This window comes from Felis catus (assembly GCF_018350175.1).
Source record: "Felis catus isolate Fca126 chromosome F1 unlocalized genomic scaffold, F.catus_Fca126_mat1.0 chrF1_random_Un_scaffold_34, whole genome shotgun sequence".
NCBI classification, from domain to species: Eukaryota; Metazoa; Chordata; class Mammalia; order Carnivora; family Felidae; genus Felis; species Felis catus.
In genome coordinates this window covers 591,603-618,132 of record NW_025408522.1, presented here as the reverse complement: position 1 = coordinate 618,132, position 26,530 = coordinate 591,603, and the positions used below count along the sequence as shown (strand labels likewise).

The 26,530-nt window shown below is 41.5% G+C and overlaps 2 long non-coding RNA genes across 4 annotated transcripts in view; one reads left to right on the top strand and one right to left on the bottom strand.

The window, feature by feature from the left end:
* Window positions 1–26,263, top strand: part of LOC123383650 — a 37,378-nt gene extending 11,115 nt beyond the window's left edge. For all 3 annotated transcript variants that reach the window (XR_006593580.1, XR_006593579.1, XR_006593578.1), the window contains 3 exons: window positions 2,326–2,386; window positions 2,499–2,699; window positions 24,952–26,263. This is a non-coding gene — a long non-coding RNA (uncharacterized LOC123383650). The remainder of the gene's footprint in view (window positions 1–2,325; window positions 2,387–2,498; window positions 2,700–24,951) is intronic.
* Window positions 10,205–24,966, bottom strand: LOC111559251. Its single transcript, XR_006593591.1, has 4 exons — window positions 24,196–24,966; window positions 22,630–22,685; window positions 18,318–18,506; window positions 10,205–11,829 (listed from the first exon to the last, which is right to left on the bottom strand). It is a non-coding gene; the product is annotated as an uncharacterized LOC111559251 (long non-coding RNA).
* Window positions 26,264–26,530: the final 267 nt, after the last annotated feature.

The window sequence follows — 26,530 nt, the reverse complement described above, 5'->3', positions numbered from 1 at the left end:
ATAACTCCATGAAGAGTAAGTTAAGATTGTGCATTTCCCTGAAGAATACGTATTTTGCTGAAAAGAGTAGCCCTATGAGCAGAGGCTCTTCATAGCCAAGTTGTCAAATTTCTAATTTCAGAAATCTTTCATATTCTAGCTTTTAAAAATATCCCCTCCTAGTCCTTGTGACAGATTCTAAAATTTAAAGTTTCAGACATCTGATATTTATTTAAATATTCATTTCAAAGCCCGTAAATCATTATAAGCTACTGGAGGTTAGGAAACATACTTGTTTGACTCCTGGAGCTCCTAGAATAAAGTCTTGCTTGGAAGAAGCAATGTCATAGGTTTTTAATGTGAATAAATGAGTAGGGAAATGGAATTCTGTAGAATGGAATTTGAAAAGTAATGAAATAGGCATGATATATCACAATTAAATATGTGAATTTAAAAAGTAAGGCTTCAGCTTATATTCCGTTTTAGTGTTTAATACGTATAAATGCAAATGAATTACATTGAGGAAATCAGGAGTTACATACGAAAGAAGGTTACAGTATATTTTTAGTATCCTCCCATTGTGAGCTTAGAATTGCAGAGAAAAAGTCCTCAGCCTTTGTTTTTTTAACCCCATCCGTGTCCCATTTCATACATCCTTTGAAGGTTCACATTTCTTCCTAGAATTCTCATTCCCAATTCTTTCTCCATAGTGAAAGTTGACGTGTTAGGAACCTTTCTTTTTCTATTCTTTTGTTAGTCTAGTAATAAATTATAGCTTTTAGGAAGTGATAGATGCAAGTAATTGAACAATTTTTTATAGTGAAAAAACTTAAATTCTTTATTACAGTATTTATAACCAGATAACTGTAGAGTGATAAAAGGCAGTATTATCAGGGACATACTGTGAATAGAAGTCTCTGTTTTACGTATAGATTTTATATATATCTTTAAAAGGTTTAAAAGAGACTATTCATAGTATATTCCCAATCCTACTTATGTACCTGTTGAAAAGCGTATGTTGTTTCTACTTACCTTATTTTGCTCACATTTTTCCTTCTCTTCCTTGTCTTAAGCTCATGCTTGATTGATTGGTCATGTCTTAATTTTTTTCCTATTTCCTCTTCTCCCCCCATGCTTTTTAAGGTATTTTTGATGTTTTTGAAGTTTATTTATTTTGGAGCGAGAGAGAGAGACAGAGTGCAAGCAGGGTGGGACAGAGACAGAGGGAGACACAGAATCCAAAGTAGGCTCTAGGCTCCGAGCTGTCAACACAGAGCTCAATGTGGGGCTCAAACCCACAAACTGTGAGATCATGACTCATGAGCTGAAGTTGGACGCTGTACTGACTGAGCTACCTACGTGTTCCCCCCACCATGCTCTTTTTTAATGGTTTACCCCTACCCTAATTTTCCTTGCAGAAAACATTTCTTTAGTGTCTGTTCTTTTAGTGCATCACTTTCTGTCAACTCCATTGTCAACATATTGGTTATGGAATTCTACTGTCTGTGTGTGGTTTTCATCCATGACTCATTGCCCCACAAGGTTTATTATTCTTTTTTCCTCTTTCTTGGAAGGAGCTGAGCTAAATGTTTTTGTAGTGTTTGTATTTCTGTTGGAAAGGGAGGGAAAGAGAGAGAGAAAATGAGCAAGTGCTAGTAGGGAGGGGCAGACAGAGAGGGAAGGAGGGAATCTCAAGCAGGTTCCGCGCTGTCAGCACAGAGCCCTATGTGTGGCTTGAACCCCACTAACCGTGAGTTCATGACTTGAGCTGAAATCAAAAGTTGGTCACTTAACTGACTGAGCCACCCAGGCATCCCAGAAGGAGCTACATTTAAACAGTCATATTTGTCTTTAGTGTTTTGAGAAACAGAAGCCACTTAAACTGTTTGTAATTCCAACTTATCTGCATAAAATACTACTGAAGAGTAAGTTTGTATATTTTCTCTTACAAGAGATAGTTCATGCCAGTCTAAATCATGCAAACATTTCACAATATAACATATTTTAATTTCTTAGTGTTAGTTTTTTCAGCATGCTTTCAATTACCTAGGGTTCAGTGTTTATCTGAGGTTACTCTGGTAAAGTATTTACCCGATATTAATCAGTTACAGGTACGGCGAGTAACATTTTGAGACTACCTATGAGATCTCTTGTAATCCTCACCACATGAGAAAATGGAGACTGGTAATAAATAGTAAACAGCATAAGTGAGATGTGAATCAACATTTGAATGATTCCAAAGCCTGTGTTCCTTGTGTAATGGTGCTCATTTGGTAATGGTGAATATTACAATGATTTTATCGAATTGGATTCTTGTAATCCTTAAAGCTATCAATTCTTTTCTAGAATGTCCCGAAACCACGCGTAGCAAAGCTACTGCATTCTTCTTGGCAATTCGTGAAAAACAGTAAGCTATTGGAAGACTTGTTTTATTCACTAATTCTTGTCCATTCTTGTGTTATTCACTAATTTGAAGTTACAGATGTTTTCATGTCCTCTCTACTTTGTTTTCTACTAAGAGAGCAAAACGTGGCACTGTGAAACCAGAAGGGGGAACGTTATCTGAGGACAACAGTCCTGATTCTGAAAATAAAGATATGGCTGAAACTCTTTCCAAACCACCAGTCAGAGTTTATGGCGTGCCTCTTCCTGTTTTACCATCATCTAAATCTCTTCTGAAACCTTCTCTCAAGATTTTAGCTGTCCTTGGTCTTGCAAAGGTAAGTTGTTTTGTTTTATACTGCCCCCACCCCATACCATCCTCTTGCTCCTTATGATGATGAAAAGAATCTTAGGAAGAAATGGAAGTCCTCAAGATCATAATAGAAATCAGTGTAATGACAACAGAGAGGAAGGTACAGGATTGAAATTTATAAAGTTTGGTGGGAGTAGACACTTCTCGGCTATGCCTTTATGGAAGCAAAGAAGGAGAAGGCAGCTGGAAAGAATAGATAGATGCATATGAAGATGAGGAGGGGCTGAAGGGGAAGAATTCATTTTAGAGGGGCAAGATGAACTTAAAGCATGAAGAGTTGAGAGAAAGTATCATAAAATCACAGCAGCAATAGTGGGATTAAGGCAGAGCAGATGCTCTTTAAATTATAAAATGTGGGAGACAATATTTTAAGTGCAAATTAAGAAAAAAAAAACGGAACCAAAAAAACAAAAAAGTGATTCAACTCTTGTGAATGACGTACAGCTGATTTCTGTGAAGAACTGGAAGAAATTTTTGCCCTTATATTTCAGTTTAATAAAGGTGATATCCTAGATTCGTTTAGCAAAACTTGTGTTTCTAAGGAATGCAAAGTGAAATCTGTTTTAGGCCATACCAGGTTGATTGCGAATTTTCAATTTTTGGCTATTGTCTTTTTTGGGGTTTCTAACGTAACTTACTGTGGTGTGTAATCTTGGTAAATTTTAGGTCTTTTTGAGTAGAAACAGAGGGTAAGCATTCTTTTCATTAAATTAAATTTCTGGTGATGTAAATAAGGTTCTTTATCCGTGAAATGAAAAACTAAATTTGAAGCTGTGACACTGAATTTGTTTTTTGTTTTTTGGCTAATTTATTTATTTTGAGAGAGAGAGCAAACAGGGTAGGGACAGGGAGAGGGGGAGAGACAGAGAGAATCCCAAACAGGCTCTTCATTGTCAGCACAGAGCTCGACGCATAGCTCAGACTCACAAACTGGTTTGCGAGATGATGACCTGAGCCCAAATCAAGATGCTTAACTGCCTGAGCCACCCAGGTGCCACTTATGCTGCCACACTCTGAAAGAAAAAAATATATGTTTTCTGCATTCTGATTTATCTTTTTTTAATTTTCAGTTTTCAACTGTTTATGTATTTTGGGGGAGAGAGAGAGAGAGAGAGAGGTAGAGAGAGAGAGAGAGAGAGAGACAGAGGCAGAGAGAGAGAGAGAGAGAGAGAGAGAGAGGCAGAGAGAGAGAGAGACAGAGACAGAGGCAGAGAGAGAGAGAGAGAGAGAGAGACAGAGGCAGAGAGAGAGAGAGAGAGAGAGAGAGAGAGAGAGAGAGAGAGAGAATCCTAAGCAGGCTCTGTGCTACCAGTGTCAAACCTGACATAGAGCTTGAATAACCTGAGCCAAAATCAAGTTGGACGTTTAACCAGCTGAGTCACCCAGGTGCCACTCTTTTTTTAATAGTATCTGGATAGAATAGACACATACACACATACCAAATGAATGAACTCAACATGTATAAATTTTTGTCTAATATGAACTCTTTGTCATGACAGAATCCTAAGGCAGGAAAGGTTGCCAAGGAGTATGCAAAATTCATTGTAGGAGATGATTTTTACTTTTTTGAAGATTTCTGACAATAGATACATTTTTAAAACAATATTTATTTATTTTTGAGAGAGATGGAGCATGAGCGGGGGAAGGGCAGAGAGAGAGGGAGACACAGAATCTGAAACAGGATTCAGGCTCTGAGCTGTCAGCACAGAGCCTGACAGGCGGGGCTCGAGCTCAGGAACCAGGAGATCATGACCTGAGCCGAAGTCGGATGCTTAGCCGATTGAGTCCCCCAGGCACCCCAAGATATATTTTATATTATTCAGGGGAAACTTTAGTATTCATAGTTGTTCAATTTAGCATGTAAATTCTTTCATGTCTAAAACCGAGAAAACTGAGTTGATTTTTTTTTTTTTAGTCCCTTTCTTCTTTCCTCCTGGGAATGTTTGGTCCTGCTTGATAATCACACATGTATTTGAAGACTTTAAAATCTTCAAATTGGATGATCATAAACATATTAGTTGCTTAATGCTAGATTCCTTCTCGGGTCCTTAACTACCTTCCTATATGGTGTAGGTAGGAAATTAGAGCTCTTCATATGCTGTTCCCAGGGGAATAATAAAACTATATGAAGTTTAAAATCGGTTTTTATATTTTTATTAGACATCGTGGTAGTACTGGAAAATGGCTCAAAATTCTGTAATCCTGTATTTCTCTTCTATACTTTAAATCTTGTCCCTTAAGATTAATTTTTTTATTTGTTTTACAATTGTTTTTAATGTTGATTCTTGAGAGAGAGTGACGGAGCATATGAATTGCAAGCCAACTCCATGCTTCGTGTGGACCTGATGCAGGGCTTGATCCCACGGCCTTGGGATCATGACTCGAGCTGAAACTAAGAGTTGGACGCTCAACTGACTGAGCCACCCAGGCTTCCCAAGAGTAATTTTTAAAATGCAGTATTCTTATAAAATCCTGAATTAGTGTTTCACAGTTAAAACCTTTTATGACTCTTAATGCCATTCATTACAGAAATGAATATTTGTCTATATTAGTAAAAGCATATTTTACATCCTTAAAACTAATGTTGAAATATAGACTTGAAATCTTGAATCTCATGTTTTTTTCCCACTGCTTTTGTGATTGTATTATTTTTACTCCTTAAAAATATTTTTAGTGTTTGTTTATTTTTGAGAGGGAGAAGGGGAGGGGTAGGGAGAGGGGGACAGAGGATCCAAAGCAGGCTCTGTGCTGACAGCAGAGAGGCTGATGTGGGGCTCGAACTCATGAACCAAGAGCTCATGACGTGAGCCAAAGTCGGAGACTTAAGTGACTGAGCCACCCAGGCGCCCCTCCCCTGTTTTCATTATTATTCTTTATTTTTATTATTTGACAATTTAGTGTCCAGTTAGGGAATATATAGTGTGTACAGTGTAGTCTTGGTTTCGGGAGTAGGTTCCCATGATTCATCACTTCTGGATAACCCCAGGGCTCATTCCATCATGTGCCCTCCTCAATGCCCACCATCCCTTTTTTCCACCCCCTTAACTCCCCACCCCCATCAACCCTCAGCTTGTTCTCTGTCTTTTAAGAGTGTCGTATGGTTTGCCTCCCTCTAGGTATTTGTAACTATTTTTTCTTTCCCTTCCCCTATGGTCTTGTGTGAAGTTTTCAAATTCCACACATGAGTGAAAACATACGATATCTTCCTCTTTACCGACTTATTTCACTTAGCATCATACCTTCCAGTTGCTTCCACAGTGTTGCAAAGGCAAGATTCCATTCTTTTTCATGGCCGAGTCGTATTATTCCATTGTAGATAGACCACCACCTCTTCTTTAGCCATTCATCGGTTGATGGACATTTGGGCTCTTTCCATAATTTGGCGATTGTTGATAGAACTGCTATCAACTCTGGGGTACATGTGCCCCTACAAATCAGCACTCCTGTATCCTTTGGATAAATGCCCTCCAGTGCTACTGCTGGGTTGTAGGGTAATTCTATTTTTAATTTTTTGAGGAACCTCCACACTGTTTTCCAGAGTGGCTGCACCAGTTTGCATTGCCACCAACAGTGCAAGACGGTTCCCTTTTCGCCACATCCTCGCCAACGTCTCTTATTTCCGGAGTTGTGAATGTCACCACCACACTCTGACCAATTGAGGTGGTATCCCAGTGGAGTTTGATTTGTATTTCCTGGATGATGCGTGATGTTGAGCATCTTTGCATGTGTCCATTGGCCATCTGGATGTCTCCTTTGGAAAAGTGTCTATTCACGTCCTCTGCCCCTTTCTTTGCTTACTTGGTTTTTGGGTGTTGAGTTTGGCAAGTTCTGTATAGACTTTTTATACTAACCCTTTATGTGATATGCAGTTTGCAAATACATATCTTCTCCCATTCCATCAGTTGCCTTTAAGGTTTGTTGATTGTTGCCTTTGCTGTGTGGCAGCTTTGTATCTTGATGAGGCCCCAAAAGTTCACTTTTTCTTTTATTTCCCTTGCCTTTGGAGACATGTCAAGTAAGTAATTGCTGCAGCCGAGGTCAGAGAGGTGGTTGCCTGTTTTCTCCTCTAGGATTTTGATGGTTTCCCATCTCACGGTTAGCTTTTTCACGCATTGGAGTTTACGTTTGTGTAAGGTGTAAGAAAGTGGTCCAGGTTCACTCTTGTGCATGTTACTGTCCAGTTCTCCCAGCACCATTAGCTAAAGAGACTGTCTTTTTTGCATTGGCTACTCTTTCCTGCTTTGTTGGAGCTTAGTTGGCCACACATGTGTGGGCCCATTTCTGGGTTCTCTGTTCTATTCCATTGGCCTCTGTGTTTGTTTGGAGCTAATACCGTGCGTTTGAGGATTCCAGCTTTGTAGTACAGGCTAAAGTCCGGGATTGTGATGCCTCCCCCACTCTGGTTTTCTTTTTCAACCTTACTTTGGTTGTTCTGGGTCTTTTGTGGTTCTCTCCAAAGTTTAGGATTGTTTGTTCTAGTTCTGTGAAGAATGCTGCTGTTATTTTGATTGGGATTGCATTGAATGTACAGATTGCTTTGGGTAGTATTGACATTTTAACAATGTTTGTTCTTGAAACCCATGAGCATGCAATATTTTCCGGGTTCTTTGTGTCTTCTTCAGTTTCTTTTATAAGTTATCTATAGTTCTCAACATACAGATCTTTTACCTCTTGGTTAGGTTTAATGCTAGGTATTTTATGGTTTGGTGCAATGGTAAATGGGATCCATTCCTTGATATCTCTTTCTAATGCTTCATGATTGGTGTATAGACATGCAACTGGTTTGGGTGCATTGATTTTTTTATCCTGCAGCTTTCCTGAATGCACGTATCAGTTCTAACAGTTTTTTGGTGGAGGCTTTCAGGATGTCCACGTAGAGTATCGTGTCATCTGCAAACTGTGAATGTTTGACCTCTTCTTTGCCAACTTGGATTCCTTTTATTTCATTTTGTTGTGTGATGTCTGATGCTAGGAGTTCCAACATCATGTTAAACAACAGTGGTGAGAGTAGAAATCCCTCCATGTTCCTGATCTCAGGGGAAAAGCTCTCAGTGTTTCTCCATGGAGGAGGCTATTAGCTGTGGGCCGTTCATATGTGGCTTCTAGGGTTTGAAGGTCTATTCCTTCTATCCGACTTTCTTGAGGGTTGTATTAAGAAACGGTGCTGTATTTTGTCAAATGCTTTTTCTGCATCTATTGACAGGATCATATGGTTCTTATCCTTTCTTCTGTTCATGGGATGTGTCATGTTGATTGATTTGTGAATATTGAACCAGCCCTGCTGCCCAGGAATGAATCACACTTGATCCTGGAGAATCATTCTCTTAATATACCGTTGCATTACATTTGCTAGTATCTTGTTGAGAAGAAGAAGAAGGATTAACTCTGCTTTAAATGTCTGGTAGGATTCCCCTGGGAAGCCATCGTGCCCAGGACTCTTATTTGTTGGGAGATTTTTAATAACTGATTGAATGTCTTCACGGGTTATGGGTCTGTTCACGTTTTCTATTTCTTCCTGTTTGGCTTTTGGTAGTGTGTGGGTGTCTAGGAATTTGTCCATGTCTTCCAGGTTGTCCAGGTTGTTGGCATATACTTTTTCATAGTATCTTCGGATTCTTGGTGTATTTCTGTGGTGTTGGTTGTGATCTCTCGTCTTTCATTTGTGATTTTATCTGTTTGGGCCTCTCTTCTTTTTGAGAAGTGTGGCTAGGGGGTTATCAATTTTGTTTATTTAAAAAAAAACATCTCTTAGATTCATTGATGTGTGTAAGCTTGTTTTTGGATTCTATAGGATTTATTTCTGCTATACTCTTTTTTGTTTCTCTTCTTTTGCTGACGTTGGGCTTTCTTTGCTGCTGTGTTTCTAGTTCATTTAGGAGTGAAGTTAGTTTCTGTATTTGGGACCATCCTTGCTTCTGGAGATAGGCCTGGATTGCAATGTATTTTCCTCTAAGGACTGTAATTGCTGCATCCCAAAGGGTTTGGATTGCATGTTTTCATTTTCATTTGCTTCCATATGGTTTTTAATTTCTTCCTTTATCGCCTGATGGACCCATTCTCTCTTGAGTAGGAAGTTCTGTAACCTCCATGCATTTGGAGGCTTTCCAATTTTTTTCTTGTGGTTGATTCCAAGTTTCTGAGCATTGTGATCTGAAAATATGCATGGTATGATCTCAATCCTTTTATATTTGTGGAGGGCTGTTTTGTGACCCTGGATGTGATCTATATTGGAAAATGTTCTATGTGCACTTAAGAAGAATGTGCATTCTACTGCTGTTGGATGAAAAGATCTCAATGTATCGATGTTGATATCCATGTATATAAATGTATATATTAAGGCCAATATATATCTATGTATATCTGAATACATCTGGTCCAATGACACATTGGATCTGTGTTTTCTTACTGATTTTCTGCCTTGACGATCTGCCTGTTGCCATGAGTGGCGTCTTAAAGTCGTCTACAATCGTGGTATTTGTATGTATACATTTATTCATGTTTGTGATTCATCGATCCATATATGTGGGCCTTTCACTTTGGGGACATAAACATTTACAATTGTTAGCTCCTCTTGATGGATAGACCCCTTAATTACGATATAATGCCCTTCTGAATCTGTTACTACAGTGTTTGGTTTAAAATCTAGTCTGTCTGGTGGAAGTATGGTGACTCCAGCTTTCTTTTGACTTCTAGTAGCAGGATAGGTGGTTCCCCATATCTTCACTTTGACTCTGGAGGTGTCCTGGGGTCTAAAATCAGTGTCTTGTTGACAGCATATAGATGGATCTTGTTCTTTGGTTTTGCTTTGTGTTTTATCCATTCAGATTCCCTGTGTCTTTTGATTGGGGCATTGAGTCCATTGACATTCAGAGTGATTAGTTAAAGATAGGGATTCAGTGTCATTGTGTTATCTGAAGGTTTCATGCTTTTGGTGAGGCCTCTGGTCCTTTGTAGTCTCTGCTGCTTTCCACTCACAGAGTCGCCCCTTAGGGTCTCCTGCAGGGCTGGTTTAGTGGTCATGAACTCCATTAGGTTTGTTTGTCTGGGAAAGCCTTTCTCTCTCTTTCTATTCTAAATGACAGCCTTGCTGGGGAAAGGATTCTTCGCTGCATATGTTCCCATTCAGCACATTGACCGTTTCCTACCCCTCCCTTTTGCCCTGCCAAGTTTCATTTGATAGGTCTGCTGCTACCGTTATGTGTCTTCCCTTGTAGATTAAGACCCGTTTGTCCCTAGCTGCTTTCAGAATTTTCTCTTTATCTTTGTATTTTTCCAGTTTCGCTATGACATGTTGTGGTGTTGACCTGGTTTTGTTGATTTGGAAGGGAATTCTCTGTGCTGCCAGGACTTGGATACCTGTTTCCTTCCCCAGATGAGGGAAGTTCTCAGCTATCTTTGTATCTTTTCCTATAACTGGAACCTCACAATAGATATCTTTGTGTCTGCCCACACATTCTAAGATGGGACAGATTAATTTTTGTATTTTCTGTTTATTTGAAACAGAACTTTTCTCATTTGATCTTGAAATTCCCAAAGGATCAAAAGTTGGATGTGAAAAAATTAGACCCCTTTGGTAAAATTGGTCATAACCTTGGGGTAAAGGCCCCTGTTCCTTCTGTGACAGCACAGCCTGATGCCAGAGAAGGCATGGTTGTTGCCCATGTGGTGAAAACATAAAGCAGGAAATGCAGAAAGCTGGACAGTGACACCATATAGGGGGAAAGCGTTACTCACATCCCAACTCTAGAGAAACGTTTCACAGGCCTCTGTTCCCAAAATACTCCAAAGTCCATGTGTTCCTGGGATGAAGAGCAAACACATGCAAGTCCAAGGGGAGGCGACTTCCATGGGGAGCAGTTGTCAGAGATGTGGGACTTTCCTGGAAGGGATTCAGGCAAATTAAACCGTATGGGGCAGTGCTGATCACCCTCAGATGGTGGTTTATGGTCTGGGGAGCAGCAGGTCAGTTGATAACATAAGGAAACCAAGCCCCAGGAGATCCACAGTGAGAAGTCCTGACCTGAAGGGGAGCAGCTGTCCAGTACCAGGAGAGTTCATGGAGCCCAGCTCATCTGGTATCAAGAGAGACCACAGAGCCCAGGTGGTCCTGTACTGGGAGAGCCTACAGAGCCCAGGGTCCTCCCTTTCCCAGCCACCATGTCTGGTCCCAGGCAGATGGCACAGCTCTGCTCCCCTGAGTTCAGAGGGTCCTCATGGCAGGAGGGTGGGGTGCTCCAGGAGGTGGGATCTGAGTTCCAGAATGCTGAGATACAGGCCTGAGGTTAGGACAATCGAAAGTCAAGGGTACAGGGATGCTCACCTAGCTTGTTTTACTAGTGAACCCAGGCTGTGCTATTAGCCTTAGTTTCCACATCTGTGACTGGAGGACATAACTTGGACTTCTTGATGGGTTGTCTGTTGGATTCTCTGAGAGATGAGGTGAAATTATTGCCTGGTGCCTACAAGACATAAAAAGCCACCTGGCAGGTGATTATTAACCTACGTGTGTGAGAGAAAGGAGGTTTTTGTGTTATGTGGTGTTAGGGTTTGGGTCAATATAAAAAAAAAATCCTGGCATCCAGCAGCTGGCTGTTTATGGCAGGCATGAGACACATTGTCTGTTTATCTTAATTTACCTACGGATAAGACAGAGAATGCTACCTCAGAGTTAAGAAGGCAGGTTTCTGTTGCTCGTTAGCTCTGCTCCAGGTGATTTCACCCTGTTGAGGCTGTCTTTAGCCCTCTTTACCTGTATACCTATTCTGGAGCTTCCATCTTCTGAAAGCAGCTTTCTGCTTTTGTACTATGCTGGGGGTGCTTTCGCCCTGTTTACGTAATCTTGGATGCTTTCACTCTGTGTCTTCCTATTCCTGTGTCTTTGTTCTATGCTGGGGTGCTTTTGCCCTGCTTACCTAATCTTGGATGCTTTCATCTTTAGCCTTGTTAACCCATTGGTACAAGCTCAGGGATTCCTATACTCAATTCCCACAGTCCCAGCTTTTTTTTTTTCTTGGTTTTCTCTAGTTTTTTCTTCACAGTCCGTCATGACAAGTTCCTGGTCCTTCTTTTGTTTTTGGGTGGCTTGGCGGGTGACTCTGCAAAGACATAAAAAGAGACACGGTATAAATATTCTGCTTCCCAGAGTTATCCAGAATTTGACATGTGTGCTGGCTGTGAGAAAAGATTTAAGTCATGCCACATTGCCCAAGAATCAGGCCATTCATTTCTAATTTGGTCGTCTGTATATTGTAGCTGTTGGCTCAATGTCACAACCAAATTTCCTGTAATGTTAAAGGAATAGAAAGGAAGAAAAAAACACTGTAAAGGTGTGTCTGGAAAGCATCCCAGGCTTGAGAGTGACTATAAGGAATGTCAGTTATGCAAATATGCTGGTAGTTAGGGTCGCGGGGCAGTTTAGAGTGGAGGAACAAGGCCTTTTTCCAATAAATTCCACTGCAGCTTCAAAAGCTTCAAGGCAGGCCAAAGCTTGTCTATCAATAGAAATTTGGTTTATTAGTTCTTTGGTAGTATTGACCACAAATGTAACGAGGACATGGGCTGTTTGATGCAGGCCGATTCCAGTGACAGTGGCAGAGGTGATAATGCTCACTGCTGCTAAGGTGCCCATGATTAAATGGCCAACAAATCATTTTTGCCTTACAGGTGAATACCAGTGTTTAACAAGCTTGTAAAGTGAGCCTCGTCCTGATGTATGCATATAGGGCTCAGAGCTATTAACAGGAACCCAGGTTGAGACACACTAAGAACTAATAAAGAGGAGAAATTTAATTGGTAGATGTTATATTTATTTACTCAGGACATAAACCCACCCATGGTGGTAGAAATGTTATACTTCTTTTCTTTTTTTTTTTTTTTTTAATTTTTTAACGTTTATTTATTTTTGAGACAGAGAGAGCATGAACGGGGGAGGGTCAGAGAGAGGGAGACACAGAATCAGAAACAGGCTCCAGGCTCCGAGCCATCAGCTCAGAGCCCGACGCGGGGCTCGAACTCACGGACCGCGAGATCGTGACCTGAGCCGAAGTCGGCCGCTCAACCGACTGAGCCACCCAGGCGCCCCAGAAATGTTATACTTATTTTCTGTTGGTTGGGTTTGTAAAGTGGAGGTAAGAAAGAGAATGTAGGGAGAAGGAATGCAAATAGTGGCTCATGCAAGTTGGTCATTGTGCCAGGAGGCCCACGTTTTGTTAATATGTTTATTTATATAAATTTCATCATGGCTAACACTATGAGTGAAGAAGGGAAGACCTAGGTCTCAAAGATTAACAACCAATGTCCTTTATATTTTCTTTATGAGTAGAAATATACAGCCAGACCAACCACTGTCTTTCCAAAAAAATATTATTCTTACTAGATTGGTCGAAGGATATGGTCTTATTCGAATATTTTGTTTCAAGGTGTCCTCTAGAACCTCTGTCATCTAAAGTCCAAGTGACCCAGCGAATATTATGCTCAGTCTTTCCATACCAGGTTGTCAAAGGAATGTTATTCCAGCAGAGATATGAGATATGAGACTTGAGGCTAGAGCAAACTAGCAAATTAGGAGTGTGAGATAAGTTTGTTTTTGAGGTATATCAAAGCTTGTGGCTGAGAAAAATTTTAAATTGTCTGGCCTTGGAGAGGTTTTGGGGTATACATGTAAATGTCAGTTGATTCTTCATTTGAGACAAGCATATAAGTTGCTAAGTTTAGTAACACACCTAAGGAGGTTCTGAAGTAAGCCACCATTGTGGTCTGGGCATATAAATCCAATACCCTTGTTCAGCTTGGAAGGGTGGGTTAAGATTGGATCCTCCCATGATCTCCATGTTATTATTGCTAATAGGTATATCCCCGTCTAGGAGTGTTAAGCTTGTCACATATAGGTGTGTTATGTTGATGAGCATAATCTAAATATTGAGCTTGGCCTGGACAAATGAAGACAAGGAGAAGAATCAGGGTTACCTGTATCGAATTCCTGTCAGTGATTGAGATCATGGTCATCAGATGCAATTCAGAAGTATATCCAATACGATTTTGTTTTAAGAGGATGGTGGCTTGGTTAGACAGACACTTAAGGCTTCCCAATGTTATATCAGGGACAAAGACTTGCATTTGCGAAGTGGCTTCAGGGTGAAGAGTCACTGAAGAGGGTTCTTCCAAAAAGGGGGGCGTGGATGCCCATTGAGACTCATTCTCTGGAAGTCCTGGTCATTTGGAAGATATCATGGTGGTCTCCACCATGCCATGGTACAGCTTTACCAACTAAGAGGGAACCCACAGAAGTCTAAGAAAGAACACAGTCCTAAAAGAACACAAGCATATCCTCAACCCAGGTGGAAGTTTAGTGGGCCCAGTCTGTGTGGGCCCCCCTCCAGGGGTTTTGTATAGCACCATATGATGAGAAGGTTTCTCTGATTTTGAAGAATGTGGCATAGCTGTGGTTAGTCCTTGAGGATTCAGATTTTAAAAGTTAAGAATAATCACAGCCCAAAAAGGAGCTGAGGTGGTTATGCAGACAGCCAAGGTATCCACCCCTTTTCTGACATATATTTGAGCTTATTATGTGCTCATTTTACAATTGCTTCGCCTTATAGATTAAAAGGAATGCATAATTCTAACCAAGCCTTAAGTAAACAACTCAAAAGGGCATGCTATTCTGTTTTTTAAACCCTATTTGTTAAGATCGTGTTTGTTTGTTTATTTATTTATATCTTTAACAAAAATATGTTTTTCATATCTATTTTTACATATCTTACTCTTTTATACATAGAATGACTTTCTTTATTTACATTAGCCTAATTACATTTAGCAGAATTTTAAAGCTTAGAGACCTTAGTCTCTAGTGAAAACTTAGTAGTAACATTTGTGAACTCTGCTATATCAGAAATTTTGTAGGTGGCAGACTTATGAAGCACAAATTATATTTTTAATAGATTTAAGTAACCTTAGTTTTTTTCTTTTTTTTTTTTTTTTGCCATAGAAACCCGTAGCACAAATCTATATTTACTCAGCAATGTTTCAGTATTCTATTTGTTGTAGAAGAGACCTCAATGTCCAATGGATTTAACTTAATTTATCATTTAAATAAAAACTAAAGGGTAAGGATACCAAAGTCCCTGAAGGGCATTTAAACAATTACCCATGAAAAGTATAGATAGACAAAGTTAACCATTGCTTTAAGTTATCCTTTTGCTAACAAATTGGAACACAGATATCATGAGCTAATTTGACCTTCAGTAAACCTTAGTACAATGAATGAATATTTATTATTCAGTTCTGATCATTTAAAACAAATGAGCCCTGGGTGTTGTCTGCAAATCAATTTGTCAATAAATTATATTAAAATAAGTAAAATGCATGTCTATCCTAATTTTATTTCATTTGTGTCCTCTTAAAAGTTTACCATTGTCATTTTTTTCCTGTGAAACCAGTGAGGAAATCTGAAGTGGGTGGTGAAAGTCTAAGGGGGAGATTTTTTGCTCTTTGACAATGTGGAGGTAGTAGGTAATGCTGCCTGAGACACTGAAGAGCCAGATATGCAGACCTCACCCCAGGTGGTGCAGAAATTGTAGGAGGGGGAAGGGAAGGCAGAAAAAGTGAGGTGCCACCAAGTAGCCTGGAGGCAGACAAAGGCACAGAGGGTAGAGAAAGAGTTCTCGTGGTCCCAAAGCCTGTCAGCTCAGATAGATGAGCAGGTACAGATTTTTGTTTTGTTTTCTTTGGTTTTGCACTAGTGGATTAGGCAGTCCATGTCAGGCCAGAGAAGACAGGGACATTCCCCAAAGCAAAAGGAGTTTCAGCGGCTGCTAGGGAATATTCCTTAAAGTCTCCATCCCAAGGTACACTAATCAGAGACAATTGGCTCTATTCATTATAGTCATTGGCCCAGGAAATGAATGAGAGAGAAGCTCCCACATAAAGTTCGATATTGGGAGAAACGGGGAGAGACAGTTAGAGTCCCCTTCAATAGGGATGCCCTGTGTAGAATATGACACACTATTTTAGTGCATTGTTGTTTGACAATTACTCAAAGCTGGGCTAGCTGCCTTAGTTGGGAATAGTGTCCTGGGCCAGAAAGTTGTTCAAAAGACACCAGGATAGCAGCATCAAAGTTATGCATGGCATGAGTCACACAAGCAAGCATATAAAACTCTTGGGCATACACAGCATGGACGGCTGGGGTCAAAATGATTTTCATAAGAGAGCCCCCATCATAGGCAGACATGGAATAAGTGCCACAAATAGGTTCTAAACTGATGATTTTAAAAGGGCTGTGGAGACCATTCAACTGAACTGATTTCTGCAATTCTTTTACTATTTGGCAGAGCAGGACTTCATGGACATATTGCCCATTTTGCCTGACAGTGTGAAATGGCTGGAAGTCACCGGCCTTGTGGGCATCCTTAATGTACTTTTGCATTGGGGTGAGGACTTTATCAGAACTAGTCGGTGAGGTTTCTGGACACTCACTATCTTCTAACCCTTTTGAGTCGGGGGAGGAGTATCTTTTGGCTGTAAAGGCACCAAAGGCACAGGCTGACTATAAAAGCTTAGTTTATTTCCCCTCTCTATTGGGTAATTCTACATCTTCATATACATCGTCTGAACTCAAGGGGACAAGGGCAGAATGGACAAGGGACTGAGTGAGGATTACCTCGGGGTTGAGGGCATTAGCCCCCTCAGAATGTTGAGCTTTTAATGTTTTCTGTACTCTTTCCCAGATATCCAGATCATAAGTTCCTTGTTTGGGGAACCAAGTGCATTGTTGCTTGTTAATCATTTATAACTTAAGGAGTGCTTTCTGATTGAGTACATTGGTGAACCTATCCCAAAGATTGTAAAATATGAATGTTATTATTTCTACTCTGGGGATAGGAAGTCTCCCATAAAAATTCTCTCAAAAGTCCCATGGCAGCAAATCCTAATATAGTTTCACTTTTCTCTGACCTCGTCAGGGAAAGATTGAGGTCTGATGCATTTTTTTGTAGAGATCTTTAGTCCTTCTGCAGAGTTCTGCTGTCCTTGAGTTGTGTCAGCTTCTTCCATGTTCACTTCTAGTCACGTTGACTTCTAGTCACGTCAGGGTCACCGTCTGTCACAGACTTTGAGTTTTCTCTTATTCTAAATTTCCCCTTCTCAGTTTTCTTTCTTTTTTTACTTTCTTTATTTATTTTGAAGAGAGAGAGAGAACCAGTGGGGGTGGGGCAGAGAGAGAGGCAGATAAAGGACACTACGTGGGCTCTGTTTTGACAGCAGAGAGCCCAATGCGAGGCTCAAACCTATAAACCACAAGATCATGATCTGAGGTGAAGTCGAATGCCCAATGCAGTGAGCGCCCCAGACAACCCTAAGTTTTCTCTCACTAAATAATCAGCATTACTTTAGGATACAATTACTTCTTTTTTCCTCAAGAAAAAGTGCATCTTCTTTTCTTTTACTGAAAGCAAAGGTTGGGCCCTGGTGATAAAATGACAATTCAACACTTCAGGACATTTTGTTGCTGTGGCCAAGATTGTTTACATTAATAACTCCTTTTTTCTGGAAAACTCAATGGAAGCCACAGGCACAAAATCAGTAATTTGCAGAGACAACAGTGGGGAAGGAAAGCAGGAACAAAAAATCAAGCTAATTCTGACTTAGCAACAAGCCACCTGCTCCCTCTGCCCACTGTGCCTGCACCATAACCCCAGGTGACGTGTTTTTGCTCTTCAAGGTGTCAGGAGAAAGGGACTGGGTTTTCATTTAACAGTTAATTCTGGGGACCTCAGTCCAAGGACACCTTGTGCATTGTGCCAGTAGTGCACGTTTGAGTGTGAGGAAGAGACAAGGCTTAAAGCTAAGGTCCTAAATTCATGATGCTCCTCCATGATCCTTCTCCTCATGTGTGCTTGGCCGTGTTGGGGTTATAGTTCTGAAAGCTCAGAACTGTTAGAGCCCTGAGGAAGCCATGGGTTCCCTAGAGCCCTGGTCATGGCCAAATATCTTTCATCCTGAGGATGGAGTCTCCATGCTGGTGGACAGGTCGATAGCTGTCACCATACCCCATCTCCAAATCCTATTTCCTGAGATTTCCTTTGGTTCCTTCACTGACTGCACTGAGGGCAAGGAGTCCAGGTCCTGGTGCTGATGCTGACTGTGCTGTAAATTCCCCAAGGACTGTTCTGTGTGTATTAGGGGGTGCTGTAGGTGGAGGAGTGATGAGGGGCAAAGGACAAACCTGGTTCTAGGCGTGTGAGCCTCTTATTTTGGCTCAGTGCTGCCACAATCCCTTTCTTCCAAAAGAGGACAGCAGGAGCCAGAGGCTACAGTGCAGATCTTAGTATGTGAGCAGGCTGCCCCGCCTCAGAAACCCCTCACTTACAGCTGCACAGTTGCCTGGTCTCAGCCCCACTGAGGCTGCAGAGCCACAGGGCATCCAAGACATTTCTTAAATGATCACTTGGTTGAAGAGATGTAGGAGCAGATATGGTGACAGGGAGGGGAAATTCAACTTGTATAAAAAAAAGGCACTGGAGTAGTTAAAATAGGTACCTGTTGATTTCAAAAGGTGAGAAGCCAGTTAACCTACCGTTCCACCCACCTTTATCCCAAGCTCTTTTTATGCTCAGTGGCTTGTGTTGAGGGAAGCTGAATGCCTGTGGCATGGGGACATGCCTGCTCCTGGGCTGTCTTGTCTGGAGACAGAGACTTCTCCAACCTCATGCTGTGTCTTCAGTATTCTCACAGCCATCCTGGCTGGAACAACTTCCCTTACTGCCTCCAAATCCACCTGCAAAGCAAAGAGGCTGTGTCCTGTATGGTCACCACCTGTTCCTGCAGAATTTTGGGCAAAAGTAATTCCTGCGTCCTCCAAGTCCAGCCACACAGAGGTTCAGGGTGCCCTGGGGGTGACCTACCTGGCAAGCACTTCTGCCCCTGAACCAGTGGCCTAAGTGAGCCATTATGCAGAGCAGTCCATACAGAAGGCTGAAGTCGCTCAGGATGCAGAAGCTGAAGGTTGGGCACAGAGCCCAAAGTGGGACATGAGGAAAGCAGTGACCACCACACCTCACCTGTTGCCCTAAGGAGCATGGGCTGGTAGGTGCCCATGGACAGTGCCTACTTGATGTCTGTGTGAGGAACCCGGAGTCTGAAATGTGCCCCATATATGTGGTCCTGGGCCTTTCAGAGTTGTGGCTTTACTCCCCACCCCCTACCATGGTCCTGTCCTGAGGCTCCATCTGCCCTGAGTCTCATATCCATTTGGATTTAATGCATGGTTTACCCAACAACAAATCAAGCCCACTCTGGGTTCAGGGTAGTTCTCTATCCTGTTCACAATGACAGTGCGTGAAGGCATTTAATAAAGATTGTGGGGTTAGTGGAGCCCTTGGATGAAGAGCTACTGTTCAGATATTACTCCATATTGCATAGAACTAGATTTTATTAGACTGTATCTTTCAATGATAGCTTAGGGGCTGGATGTAGAGTGCTGAGTGATGGATTAGTTTGTGGAGGGAGACCTACCCTGAGCGGTTTACAAGGGAATGTGAATGCCCCAAGCACATGGATGTGGTGAGGAGCACTCCAGGGGAAATAGATAGTGACAGAGTGGGTGACTGCAGGATTGGGGGACCCTGTTGGGTAGGGTCAAACAAGTAACATGTGTCTTGGAATCCACATGGCCACGGTTCAGGGCCAGGGTGGAATACATGGGATTTTCTCAGCTTTCACTCAGGCTACCACAGGGAGAACAGCTGCACAGGCAGAGAGAAACAAAGCCAGGGAGATGAGTGTGTGCAGGAAGGTTGTCTATGAAGACACATTGGTTGTGGGCATGAGCAGGCAGAATGGGGCCATTTGATGAATTGGAGTTGGGATGACCATCACCATGAATTTGTATAGCAATTCCCCACAGTGCTTTCTTCATTTTCACAGCAGAAAACAGGGGTCTACAAAGCCTTATACAAGTTGAGGTGCAGCCATGCTCTGCTTCAACTTGACTGTCTTGTGATATTCTCACAACCCTGTTTCTGGTGAGTCTACCTGGAGCAGCCCTGCACCTGTGCCTGGATCAGCCCCTCCATCCCTCCACCCTGCAGTACAGACTTCCCACTGCTGCTACACTCAGGAGTACAGCATGAACAAGCTGAAGTACTCTTCAGTTTTCCCGTGTGGAATTGAAGTGTCTGACTTTGAAAAGTGGTTAAGGACCTCACTTCAACATTGGTGAGCATATGCCCCATCATAACAGCTTTTTGGTATCATTTGAATAAATCCCTAGTAGTGTAATTGATGGGCCATAGGGTAGTTCTGTTTTTAATTGTCTAAGGAAACTGTATACGGTTTATCAGAGTACTGCATCAGTTTCCCTTCCCACCAACAGTGCAAAAAGATTCCCCTTTCTCTCCCACCTTGACACCATCTGTTGTTTTTCTGAGTTGTTAATTTAAGACTTTTGTTTAGGTGTGACATGATATCTCATTGTGGTTTCGATTTGTATTTCCTTGATGATGAATGATGTTGAGCTTCTTTTCATGTGAGCATTAGCTCTCTGGATGTCTTCTTTGGAAAAGTGTTTATCTATGTCTTCTACCCATTTGTTCAGTGGATTGTTGTGTTTTATTGTTTTTGTTTGTTTGTTTGTTTTTAATTTAGGTGGGTGTCTGATAAGTTCTTTATAGATTTTTGGATACAAACTCTATCAGATGTGTTATTTGCAAAGATCTTGTCCCATTTCCTCTGTTTACTTTTAGTTTTGCTGATTGTTTCCTTTGTTGTGCAGAAGATTTTAATCTTGATGAAGTCCCAATAGCTCATTTTTGCTTTTATTTTCCTTGCTTCCAGTGACGTGTCTAGTAAGAAGTTGCTGTAGCAGAGGTCAAAGACATTGCTGCATGTGTTCTCCTCTAGGATTTTGGTGGTTTCCTGTCTCAAATTTTGTTTTTTCATCCATTTTGAATTTATTTTTGTGCATGGTGTAAGAAAGTGATCCAGTTTCATTTTTCTGCATTTCACTGTACAGTTTTCTCAAAAACATTTGTTGAAGAGATTTTTTTAATCTTTATTTATTTTTGAGAGAGAGAGAGACAGAGCACAAGTGGGGGAGGGACACAGAGACATAGAGACAGAATCTGAAGCAGGCTCAGGGCTCTGATCTGTCAGCACAGAGCCCAATAGGGGGCTGGAACTCACGAAAGGTGAGTTCATGACTTGAGCCAGTGTCAGATTCATAAATGATTGAGTCACCAAGGCACCCGACTGTTTTTTTTTCTTCCATTAGACAATCTTTCCTGCTTTCTTGAAGATGAGCTTATTATATAGTTGAGGGTCCATATCTGAGTATTGTATTCAGTTTCAGTAATCAGTCTGTGTTTATTTTTGTTCGAGTACCATACTGTTTTCATGACCTCAGCTTTGGAATATAGCTTGAAATCCAGAATTGTGATGCCTCCAGTGTTCTTTTTCTTTTTCAGGATTGCTTTGGCTATTCAGGGTCTTTTGTGGTTCCATACAAACTAGGATTGTGTGATCTAGCTCTGCATAGAATGCTGGTGGTATTTTGTTAAGGATAGCATGAATGTGTAGGATGATTTGGGTAGTCGTTTTCAAATTGATTTGGGTGGTAGTGTTCAGAGTATATACCTCTTTAGTTAGGTGTATTCCTAAGAATAATATGTTTTCTGGTGCAATTGTAAATGGGATTGATTCCTAGATTTATTTTTCTGTTGTTTTGTTACATTGTATAGAATTGCAACAAATTTCTGCACATTGATTTTATTTCTTGCAACTTTGCTGAATTTATGGATTTGTTCTAGAAATTTTTTGGTGGAGATCTTTTGTGTTTTGAACATAGAGTAGCATGTCATTCACACATAATGGAGTTTTGACTTCTTCCTTGCCAATTTGTATGACCCTTATTTCTTCTTGTTGTCTGATTGCTGAGGTTAAGACTTCTACTACATATTAATTAGGAATGGTGAGAGTGGGCATCCTTATCTTGTTCCTGACCATAGGGGAAAAGCTCTGGGTTTTTCCTCAATGAAAGTGAAATTAGCTGAGGGTCTTTCATTTATGGTCTTTGTGATGTTGAGGGATTTTTCATCTACCCCTACTTTGTTGTTGTTGTTGTTGTTGTTGTTGTTGTTTTTAATCAGGAATGGATGCCGTACTTTGTCAAATGCTTTTTCTGCATCTATTGACAGGATAATATCATTTTATTCTTTCTTTTATTACTGTGGTTCTATCACCTTCATTGATTTGCAAATATTGAACCAGCCCTGCAGTCCAGGAATAAATCCCTGATCATCGTGAATAATTCTTTTAATGTACTCTTGAATTCAATTTTCTAGTATCTTGTTGAGAATATTTCCATACATGTTTATCAGGGATATTGGCCTGTAATTCTTTTTAATGGGGCCTTTGTCTGCCTTAGTAATCAAGATCATATTGGATTTATAGAATGAGTTTGAAAGTTTTCTTTCTGTTTCTATTTTTTATGAAAACCTTTTTTTTAATATAAAATTTATTGTTAAATTGGTTTCTATACAACAGCCAGTGCTCATCCCAAAAGGTGCCCTCCTCAATACCCATCAATTACGTTTCTATTTTTATGGAATAGTTTGAGAAGGATAAGATTCTTTAAATATATGGCAGAGTTCCCCTGGGAATTGATCGGGCCCAGGACTCTTGTTTGTTGAGAAGTTTTTGATACTGATTCAATTTCCTTGCTGGTTGTGGGTTTAGTTAAATTTTTGATTCCTTACTGTTTCAGTTTGGAAGTTGGTAAGTATCTAGGAATTTGTTCATTTCTTCCACATTGCCCAGTTTTTTGGCATATTCTTTTTCAGAGCATACCCTTACGATTATAACAATTTTTTAAAAATTAACTTTAAACTTTATCCTTGTCATACCTGCATGTATGTTTCTGTGTCATACACCATCTGTTACTTCAGTGGTGACTTCTTTCCTGTAAACAACCAAAGAGGCTGCATATGCATGACTTGTACTCTAAGACATTCTGTAAATATCAAAATTGCAGAGAAAACTAAAAGATCAGGGGCACCTGGGTGGCGCAGTCGGTTAAGCGTCCGACTTCAGCCAGGTCACGATCTTGCGGTCCGTGAGTTCGAGCCCCGCGTCAGGCTCTGGGCTGATGGCTCGGAGCCTGGAGCCTGTTTCCGATTCTGTGTCTCCCTCTCTCTCTGCCCCTCCCCCATTCATGCTCTGTCTCTCTCTGTCCCAAAAATAAATAAACACTGAAAAAAAAATTAAAAAAAAAAACTAAAAGATCAATGATTGCCCCATTTACAAGAAGAAACAGTGTTGAATATTTGGAATACAGGGGACTTTTAGGACAATGTGGACACTGTGTATGATTCCAAAATGGTGCATAAAAACAACTATCCATTTCTCCAAATCCACACAATGTGCAACACCAGAAGGGAACAATAATGTAAACTCTGGAATTTCGGTGATTATGATGTGCCAAAGTATGTTCATCAATTGTAACAGATTGTACTACTCCAGTAGAGGATGGGTACATGGAGGAGGCCATGCATGTGTGGAAACAGAGTATATCTGTAGCTTTATCTCAAATTTTCTGCAAAAAAAATAATTTGAAAATTTGAAATGTTTACAAAACTTAAAATTTACTACATAATCAAAGTGAAGAAAAGTCTGTTTGCACCACTTGCCACCTAATCATAAACAGTGCCACCAATGACAGTCTCAGAATTTTCTGGTTGCAAAGTTTAAAAAAAATCCACCATCTACAAAGGTAAGCGTAAGCTAAGAAAAAAAAAATAGAACTATTAATGAATTCAAGAGCAGGTTCTTTAAAAAGATTTTCAAAAATGATGAGTCAATTGGAAAATAGATAAAACTCAGAAATTGTGCTAGACTTCTCAAAAAAAAGAGAAGACAAATAAATGAAACCATAAATGAATGAGGAGAAATAAGAACCAACAACATATAACAAATGGAGAGAATTATAAGATGATATTATTAAAAATTATATGCAAACACATTGAACAATACGGAATAAACTGATAAATTATGAGAGACATACAATCTTCCAAACTGAATCAGGAAAAAATAGAACATTTGAACAGACCAATAATTTGTAATAAAATTGAATCATTAAACAAAAAAAATCTCCCGAAAAGCAAACTCAAGGGATTTCACTAGCTATAACGTCCATCACGTTTGCAAGCCTTCTGGTCCTAATAAATACAGAGCGAGGACCCTTACTCGGGTTCTTTTCTCCTCCTGGACATTAGATACTCTTGTATTCAATTGTGGGTCCGCTCTCTTGATTGACAGAAAACAATCTCCAGAATCCAAATCTGTGAAAAAGTAAGACCTCCCTATTCCTTGTTTACAACCCTGTCACACAGAAGGTGGCCCCCGACCCAAGTCAGGACAGATGATGATCAAATGCAAACAGAGCAGGTTACAAGCAGCACAGTGACACTTACGGGGACTGTCACTTTGACCGCACAACGGTGTGCGTCAGGTTCTGTTAGAATCTTTGTCTTGGATGTGCGAAACTGAAGCCAACAATGTGCTGCATTCTTGCTGATGACTCTTCATGGCCCCGCAGTCCAACTACCTAAGCAGAAGAATAGCATCTGTGACCCTGCGGTCAGCCAGATGGCTCAGGCCTTCCCCACAGTAGCAACCTCTCCTGGCAGCCTGGGAGCACGGATACCCCAAGGACCTCGAGCCCTGGGAACACAGTTGGTCTGGGGGACATAGTCACCCTGCAGACCTGAGCCTTGTCAGAGGGGAAACAGCACAGGAATGTACAGACTCTGCAAAGGAAGATGATACATGTGGGGATCCTGTTGGGTCACTGATGGAGTCACCTTGCAGGGCACATGACAGGGACCACAGGTCACCAGCTGAATTAGGAGAGGGGTGAGTGAATGAGGGAGTGAATGGGAGAGGCAGTGAGGAAGTGAATGTGGGAGGGTCAGGTCCACACAGCAGGAGACTTTATGTGTGTAATTCCCGGGCCCTGGAAATTGGCACAGGATGTGTCCTGCTCTCCTCCCATGGCTGACCCTCCTTCACATGGGAACTGCTGACATCCTGGATCATCTCCATCTCCTCAGGCAATGCTGAATGTTCCCAGAATCTGGGTACTAGGCAGAGGCCTGAACAGGGTCTTCAGGAGCCTGTTCCTTGGATAATCCAGTGACATCCTGCCATATGGCTTTTTTGTCCTCCAGGAACCAGGCAATGATATCACCTCATCTCTCAGAGATTCCAACAAGCAATCCATCAAGAAGACCAAGTTATGTCCTCTGGTCACAGATGGGTAAACTGAGGCTTAATAGCACAGCCTGGGGTCACTAGTAAGACAAGCTAGGTGAGGCTCCCCACTGCCTTGACTTTGGATTGTCCTAACCTCAGGCCTGCACCTCATCATTCTGGAACTCAGGTCCCTCCTCCTTGGGCACCCCATCCTCCTGCCATAAGGTCCCTCTGAACACAGGGGAGCAGAGCTAACCCATCTGCCTGGGACCTGACATGGTGGCTGGGGAAGGGAGGACCCTGGGCTCTGTAGGCTATCCGTGTACTGGACCACCTGGGCTCTGTGGTCTCTCCCAGCAACAGACCGGCTGGGGTCCATGGACTCTCCTGGTACTGGACAGCTGCTCCCTCAGGTCAGGACTTCTCACTGTGGATCTCCTGGGGCTTGGTTTCCTTATTTTGTCACCTGGGCTGCTGTCCCCAGACCATAAACCTGGCCATCTGAGGGTGACCAGCACTGCCCCCTTAGGGTTTCATTTTCCGGAAGTCCTGCCAGGAACATCCCACATCTCTGACAACTGCTCTCCATGGAGGTCGCCTCCCCTTGGACTTGCATGTATTTGCTCTTCATCCCAGGAACACCATGACTTTGGAGCATTTTGGGAACAGAGGCCTGTGAAACCTGTCTCTGGACTTGGGCTGTGAGGAATGATTTCCCCCCTGTGGTGTCCCTGCCCAGCTTCCTGCATTCCTCTCTTTCTGTTTTTGCCACAGGAGGAACAGCCATGTTCTGTCTGGCATCAGGCTGTGGTGTCACAGAAGGAACATGGGTCTCTACCCCAAGGTTATGACCATTTATACCAAAGGAGTCTCATTTTTTCACGTTTTTCCAATTTTTAATCCATTGTGGATTTCAATATCAAATGAGAAAAAATCTATTTCAAATATACACAAAATACAAAAGTTAATCTGTTCCATCTTAGAATGTGTGGGCAGAGACAAAGACATCTATTGCGAGGTTCCAGGTATAGGAAACATCCAGAGTAGGTAAGGAAAAGAGAGAGAATGGAGATTAGTGGTTCCCAGAGGCTGGGGGTGGGGGTGGGGGGCAATGGGGAATGAGGGCTCTGGGTACATGGTGTCCCTTGGGGACTGAGATATTCTGCAACAATATTGTGTGCTGTGGTTGCAGAGGGTTGTGAGTGTACTCAATGCCCAGGAATTGTACAATTTCAATCATGTAAACAACTTTTTAAATTAATAATAAAGACTATACAAAACACAAAATGATAAAATAATAGTTGAATTATAGCAGAAAGAAAGCACAAATGGGGAGTGGAAGAAGCATTCTGCTGGGGTGTTGGGCAGGGGCAAGGCAAGAACAGGACCAAGGGCAGGGGCAGGGGTAATGACACAAACGGGCAGGAGCAAGGCCAGGGGCAGGGACTGTGGGAGGGCTGGGGACAGGAACAGGGACAGGGGCAGAACAATGGCAGGGGTAGGAACAGGAAGAGGGGCAGAGGCAGTGGCAGGGGCAGGAGCTGGAATAGGAGC